The following is a 7,686-nucleotide window of genomic DNA, read 5'->3' as shown; positions in this document are numbered from 1 at the left end:
ATGTTGGGGAAGTCCAGAACCAGGGGACACAGTCTAAGGATAAGGGGGAAGCCATTTAGGACCGAGATGAGGAGGAATTTCTTCACCCAGAGAGTGGTGAACCTGTGGAATTCTCTGCCACAGAAAGTTGTTGAGGCCAATTCACTAAATATATTCAAAAAGGAGTTAGATGAAGTCCTTACTACTAGGGGAATCAAGGGGTATGGTGAGAAAGCAGGAATGGGGTACTGAAGTTGCATGTTCAGCCATGAACTCATTGAATGGCGGTGCAGGCTCGAAGGGCCGAATGGCCTACTCCTGCACCTATTTTCTATGTTTCTATGTTTATACTGTTGGACAGAGTATTAAGAAATAGGAGGAGCTTATAACAAGGGTAATGCAATAATTATGGGGGAACTTTAATATTCGCATTGACTGGACAAATCAAATTAGCAAAAGTAGTTTGGAGGACGAGTTCAAAGTGTGCATTCGACATAGTTTCCTAGAATATAGTAATGACTTGGATGTTCGTGTAAAGGGCACAATTTCAAAATTTGCAGATGACACAAAACTTGGAAGAATAGTGAACAGTGAAGAGGATAGAGAGAGACTTCAAGAGGTCATAGACAGGCTGGTGAATGGGTGGACACATGGCAGATGAAATTTAACGCAGAAAAGTGCGAAGTGATACATTTTGGTAGAAAGAATGAGGAAATATAAACTAAAGGGTATAATCCTAAAGATGGTGCATGAACAGAGAGACGTAGGGGTATATGTGCACAAATCGTTGAAGGTGGCAGGGTAGGTTGAGAAAGCAGTTAAAAAAGCTTGCCTGGGCTTCATGAATAGAGGTATATAGAGTACAAAAGTGTGGAAATGATGATGAACCTGTATATAACACTGGTTCGGCTTCAACTGGAGTAATGTGCCCAATTCCAGGCACTGCACTTTAGGAAGGATGTGAAGGCCTTGGAGAGAGTGCAGAAAAGATTTACGAGAATGATTCCAGGGATGAGGGACTTCAGTTACGTGGATAGACTGGAGAAGCTGGGGTTGTTTTTCTTAGAGCAGAGAAGGTTGAGAGGAGATTTGATAGAAGTGTTCAAAATCATGGGGGGTCTGGACAGAGTAGATCAAGAGAAACTGTTCCCATTGGCGGAAGGGTCAAGAACCAGAGGACACAGATTTAAGGTGATTTGCAAAAGAACCAAAGGCGACATAAGAAAAAACATTTTTACACAGCGAGTGGTTAGGATCAGGAATGCACTGCCTGAAAGGGAGGTGGAGGCAGACTCAATCACTGCTTTCAAAAGGGAGTTGGATAAGTACCTGAAAGAAAAATATTTGCAGGGCTACAGGGAAAGGGCAGGGGAGTGGTACTAGCTGAGGTGCTCTTGCACAGAGCTGGCATGGGCTTGATGGGCCGAATGGCCTTCTGTGCTGTAACCATTCTATGATTCTAGAACAAGACGCTATGGAACCAACCAGGGAAGAGGCTGTGAGTACCTATTTTAGATCTTGTCTTGTGTAATGAGACAGGATTAAGAGTAATCTCATAGCAAGGGATCATCTGGGGAAGAGTGAGAATAATAATAGAATTTCACATTCAGTTCAAGAGTGACATAATTAAGTGCGAAACTAGATTATTAAACTTAAATAAAGTCAATTACATAGGTATGTGGGGGAAGGCCAACGTAGATTGGGAAATTAGATTAATAGGTATGACGGTAGATAAGAAATGGCGAACATTTAAAGAAATATTTCATAATTTTCAATGAATACACACGCCAGAGAAATAAAAATTCCACAGGCAAAGTGATCCATCGATGGCTAAAGAGGTTAAGGACAGTATTAAGTTAAAAGACGGCGCGGTTTATAATAACTTAGAAAATCATAACATGATTAGGCAGCGTCAACATGGTTTTATGAAAGGGAAATTGTGTTTGACAAATCTGTTCAGAGTTTTTGAGGATGTAACTAGCAGGGTAGATAAAGGGGAACCAGTGGATGTGGTATATTTGAATTTCCAAAAGGCATTCAAATAAGGTGCCACATAAAAGGCTGTTACACAAGGGCTCATGGGGTTGGGGGTAATATATTATAGCATGGATAAAGGATTGTCCTTCTAATCTATATTAATGACCTAGATGAAGGGACTGAGTGCAAATGTATCCAAGTTTGCTGATGATACAAAACTAGGTGGGAAAGTAAGCTGTGAAGAGGACACAAAGAAGCTGCAAAAGGATATATACAGGTTAAGTGAGTGTGCAATAAGGTAGCAGCTGGAGTATAATGTGTGGAAGTTGTGAGGTTATTCAATTCGGTGGGAAGAATAGAAAAACAAAAAATTTTTTAATGGTGAGAAACTATTAAATGTTGGTGTTCAGAGGCATTTGGATGTCCTTGTACACAAAGTTAACATGCAGAAACAGCAAGCAATTAGGATGGCAAATGGCACGTTGGCTTTTATTCCAAAGGGGTTGGAGTACAAGAGCAAGAAAGTCTTGCTGCCATTGTACAGGGCTTTGGTGAGACTGCACCTGGAGTACTGTGCACAGTTTTGGTCTCTATACCCGAGGCAGGATATACTTGCCTCAGAGGTGGTGCAACAAACTTTCACTAGATTGATTCCTGGGATGAGAAAATTGCTCTATGAGGAGAGATGGAGTAGAATGGGCTTACATTGTCTGGCGTTTAGAAGAATGAGAGGTGATCTCATTAAAACATATAAGATTTGGAGAGGACTCAAAATGGTAGATGCTAAGAGCCTTTTCCCCTGGCTGGAGAGTTTAGAGCTAACTAGAAGGCCTAGTCTCAGGGTAAAGGGTCGGACATTTAGGACCAAGAGGAGGAGAAATTTCTTCTTTCAATGGATTGTGAATCTTTGGAATTCTCTATTGCAGAGGGATGTGGATGCTCAGTCGTTAGTATATTCAAGGCTGAGATCAATAGAATTTTGGACTCTAAGGGAATCAAGGGATCTGTGGATCGGGCAGGAAAGTGGAGCTGAGGTCAAAGATCAGCCATGGTCTTATTGCATGGTGGAGCAGTCTTGAAGGGCCATACGGCCTACTCCTGTTCCTATGTTCTTAAGATATTGTTTAGATTCTAATATCAATGATAAATTATTTTCTTTCTAAAGCCATGCTTTGTGCCAGATGTTTCTTGAGGAAAATGAGCCCATTTTGTTAAATAAAATTAAATGACATGGTGATAAAAAGGGAATTCTCCAAATTAAAGTGTAAAATCACTTTGCACCCTTTTGCTCCTACACATCATAAGTACAAAATCTAACCAGGATAGTGTAATAGGTTATAGAAATCAAATTGTACAGTTACACCAGCCAATTATAGGCTGAGATAAGTGCTTCACATAATTGTACTTATTTTCTAAGATGAAGGAAGGCAAGAGTTAAGTTTAGCTAGCTCGGGTAACATTACCCGTGGTTAAGGCGTGTTTATCCAGAATGGAGGATCCAAGTGGAACAGATAACCCCTCCGCCAAAAGGGTTTATCAACTCGGCACTCCAGAAGCTAGCAACATCGTCTCAGGGGAACAGAAAAATGAGAGGGGATCTCATTGAAACATATAAAATTCTGACGAGATTGGACAGGTTAGATGCAGGAAGAATGTTCCCGATGTTGGGGAAGTCCAGAACCAGGGGTCACAGTCTAAGGATAAGGGATAAGCCATTTAGGACCGAGATGAGGAGGAACTTCTTCACTCAGAGTTGTGAGCATGTGGAATTCTCTACCACAGCAAGTTGTTGAGGCCAGTTTGTTAGATATATTCAAAAGGGAGTTAAGATGTGGCCCTTACAGTTAAAGGGATCAAGGGATATGGAGAGAAAGCAGGAATGGGGTACTGAAGTTGCATCATCAGCCATGATCATATTGAATGGTGGTGCAGGCTCGAAGGGCTGAATGGCCTACTCCTGCACCTATTTTCTATGTTTCTAACAGGGAACAAGATGATCAAATCAACCATGCTGCTCATGAGGACAGAGTCATACAAGCTCTGGAAACATTGTTAACCAGCAGCACATAGAATGCACTATACTCAATAGACTGCCTATCCAATGCTGTTAAACTCATCAGGTAACCGACAACTTATTAAATTATGTTACCAATATATTTCGGTCTCAGAAATAGATCTCAACTATAATTTGATACTATAACGCTGACTTATGGTGATACCATCGAATGGCTTTTACAACCTGAGTTATTCATTTTATTAAGTAACTCCGCCTATTAATTATTTAATTTTTGTGGGAACTTGCTGTGTGCAAATTGGCTGCCGCGTTTCCCACATTTCAACAGTGACTACACTCCAAAATTACTTCATTGGCTGTAAGGCGCTTTGAGATGTCTGATGGTCGTGAATGGTGCTATATAAATGCAAGTTTTTCTTTTCTTTATTATTCAAACTGCTAGGTGACCCTGTCTACAACTATTTATATCTATTAGTTGTTTGTATACTCAATGTTTAAGTAGTGATGCTTATGATTTAAGTCAATAAATGATTGTTAGTACATGACTTGCTGTCAGACTTCATTGATGATTTTGCAAAAAAGGGTTAATTAATTTACTCAGTAGCTTGTGGGTATCTTAATTAAGAGTTGGAAAAGGGAATTCGTATTAAATCCAAACTGGGTGATGTTGAGTTTGGTGAAGTGAAGTTAAGGATTCACCTGGTTTCTTGACATCAATTTATCAGGATACCTAAAACCAACAAGTCCATTGTTTGTGATCAGCAAAAGACTGAGCGATGAGTCCCCTCAAGAGCTTCAAGCTCAGGTACAACCTTCAGAAACAAAGACTAAAAGTCACCTTGACAAGTAATTTTGTGGATATTTGCATTTACATAGTGCCTTACCACATCTCTCGAACATCGCAAAACACTTCACAATTACTTTGGCAGTCATTCTCAAAAGAATCATAGAAAATTATGGCACAGGATGTCATTCGGCCCATCGTGTCTGTGTCGGTTGAAAAAGAACTACCCAGCCTAATCCCACCTTCCAGCACTAGGTCCATAGCCATGTAGATCACAGCACTTTAAGTGCACATCCAAGTACTTTTTAAATGTGATGAGGGTTTCTGCCTCGACCACCCTTTCAGGCAGTGAGCTCCAGACCACCGCCAATCTCTTGGTGAATTTTTTTCCCTCATCTCCCCTCTAATCTTGCTACCAATTACTTGAAATCTATGCCCCCTGGTTATAGAAAAAAAAATAGAAAATAGGTGGAGTAGGCCATTCGGCCCTTCGAGCCTGCACCACCATTCAATAAGATCATGGCTGATCATTCACCTCAGTACCCCTTTTCTGCTTTCTCTCCATACCCCTTGATCCCTTTAGCCCTAAGGGCCATATCTAACTCCCTCTTGAATATATCCAATGAACAGGCATCAACAACTCTCTGCGGTAGAGAATTACATAGGTTAACAACTCTGAGTGAAGACGTTTTTCCTCATCTTGGTCCTAAATGGCTTAACCCTTATCCTTAGACTGTGACCCCCGGGTTCTGGACTTCCCCAACATCGGGAACATTCTTCCTGCATCTAACCTGTCCAGTCCCGTCAGAATTTTATGTTTCTATGAGATTCCCTCTCATTCTTCTAAACTCCAGTGAATACAGGCCCAGTCGATCCAGTCTCTCCTCATATGTCAGTCCTGCCATCCTGGGAATCAGTCTGGTGAACCTTCGCTGCACTCCCTCAATAGCAAGAACATCCTTCCTCAGATTAGGAGACCAAAACTGAACACAATATTCCAAGTGAGGCCTCACCAAGGCCCTATACAGCTGCAGTAAGACCTCCCTGCTCCGATACTCAAATCCCCTAGCTATGAAGGCCAACATGCCATTTGCCTTCTTCACCACCTGCTGTACCTGCATGCCAACCTTCAATGACTGATGTACCATGACACCCAGGTCTCATTGCACCTCCCCTTTTCCTAATCTGCCGCCATTCAGATAATATTCTGCCTTCATGTTTTTGCCACCAAAGTGGATAACCTCACATTTATCCACATTATACTGCATCTGCCATGCATTTGCCCACTCACCTAATCTGTCCAAGTCACCCTGCAGCCTCTTAGCATCCTCCTTACAGCTCACTCTGCCATCCAGTTTAGTGTCATCTGCAAACATGGAGATATTACACTCAATTCCTTCATCTAAATCATTGATGTATATTGTAAATAGCTGGGATCTCAGCACTGAGCCCTGCGACACCCCACTAGTCACTGCCTGCCATTCTGAAAAGGACCCATTTATCCCAACTCTCTACTTCCTGTCTGCCAACCAGTTCTCTATCCACGTCAATACATTACTCCCAATACCATGTGCTTTAACCCCTCTGCTAAGGGAAACAGGTTCTTCCTATCCACTCTATCTAGGCCCCTCATAATTTTATTCATCTCAATTAAATCTCCCCTCAGCCTCCTCTGTTCCAAAGAAAATAACCCCAGCCTATCCAATCTTTCCTTATAGCTAAAATTTTCCAGTCCTGGCAACATCCTCATAAATCTTCTCTGTACCCTCTCTAGTGCAATCACGTATTTCCTGTAATGTGGTGACCAGAGCTGTATGCAGTAATCAAGCTGTGGCCTAACTAGTGTTGTATACAGTTCCAGCATAACTTCCCTGCTTTTTTATTCTATGCCTAATAAAGGAGACCATTCCGTATGCCTTTTTAACTACCTTATCGACCTGTCCTGCTACCTTTAAGGATCTATGGACATACATTCCAAGGTCCCTCAGTATCCTCCCCATTTATTGTTTATTCCCTTACCTTGTTGCCCCTCCCCAAATGCATTACCTAACACTTTTCCAGATTGAATTCCATTTTCCACTTTTCTGCCCAATTGACTAGTTCATCGATATCTTCCTGCAGTCTAAAGCTTTCCTCCTCACTGTCAACCACACGGACAATTTTTGAATCATCTGCAAATTTCTTTATCATGCCCCGTACGTTTAAGTCTAAATCATTAATATTTACTACAAAAAGGAAGGGAGCGAGTACTGAACCTTGTGGAATCCCACTGGAAACAGCAAAAATGTCTACCATTACCCTTTGCTTCCTGCACTGAGCCAATTTTGGATCCAATTTGCCACTCTCTCTTGGATCCCATGGGCTTTCACTTTTTTGACCAGCCTGCCATGTGGGACCTTGTCTAAAGCCTTGCTAAAATCCATGTCGAGTACATCAAACTCACTGCCCCTCATTGAATTTTTTGAGGAGGTAACCAGGAGGGTCAATCAAGTTAGTCAGACACGACCTTCCCTTAACAAATCCGTGCTGACTGTCCTTGATTAATCTGTGACTTTCTAAATGAAGGTTTATACCGTGCCTCAGAATTGATTCCAATAATTTTTCCACCACCGAGGTTAAATTAACCGGCCTGTAATTACTCGATTTATCCCTTCCTCCCTTTTGTTGGAGCTGAAGGTGGATTCACTCTGGAGCATCCACGATGCTGAGAATGACGTGAGTATCACGTGTAGCGAGTTGGTCTTACTGCAGGAGAAGGGTCCACAGCCAGCGAGGGAATGGAAGACCAGCAGGAAGAGTAGTGCAAGGAAGGTAGTGCAGGGGTCCCCTGTGGTCATCCCCCTGCAAAACAGATACACCGCTTTGAGTACTGTTGAGGGGGATGACTCATCAGGGGAGGGCAGCAGCAGCCAAGTTCATGGCACCGTGGCTG

Source organism: Pristiophorus japonicus, chromosome 1, assembly GCF_044704955.1.
Source record: "Pristiophorus japonicus isolate sPriJap1 chromosome 1, sPriJap1.hap1, whole genome shotgun sequence".
Lineage (NCBI taxonomy): Eukaryota > Metazoa > Chordata > Chondrichthyes > Pristiophoridae > Pristiophorus > Pristiophorus japonicus.
This window is presented reverse-complemented; position numbering follows the sequence as displayed.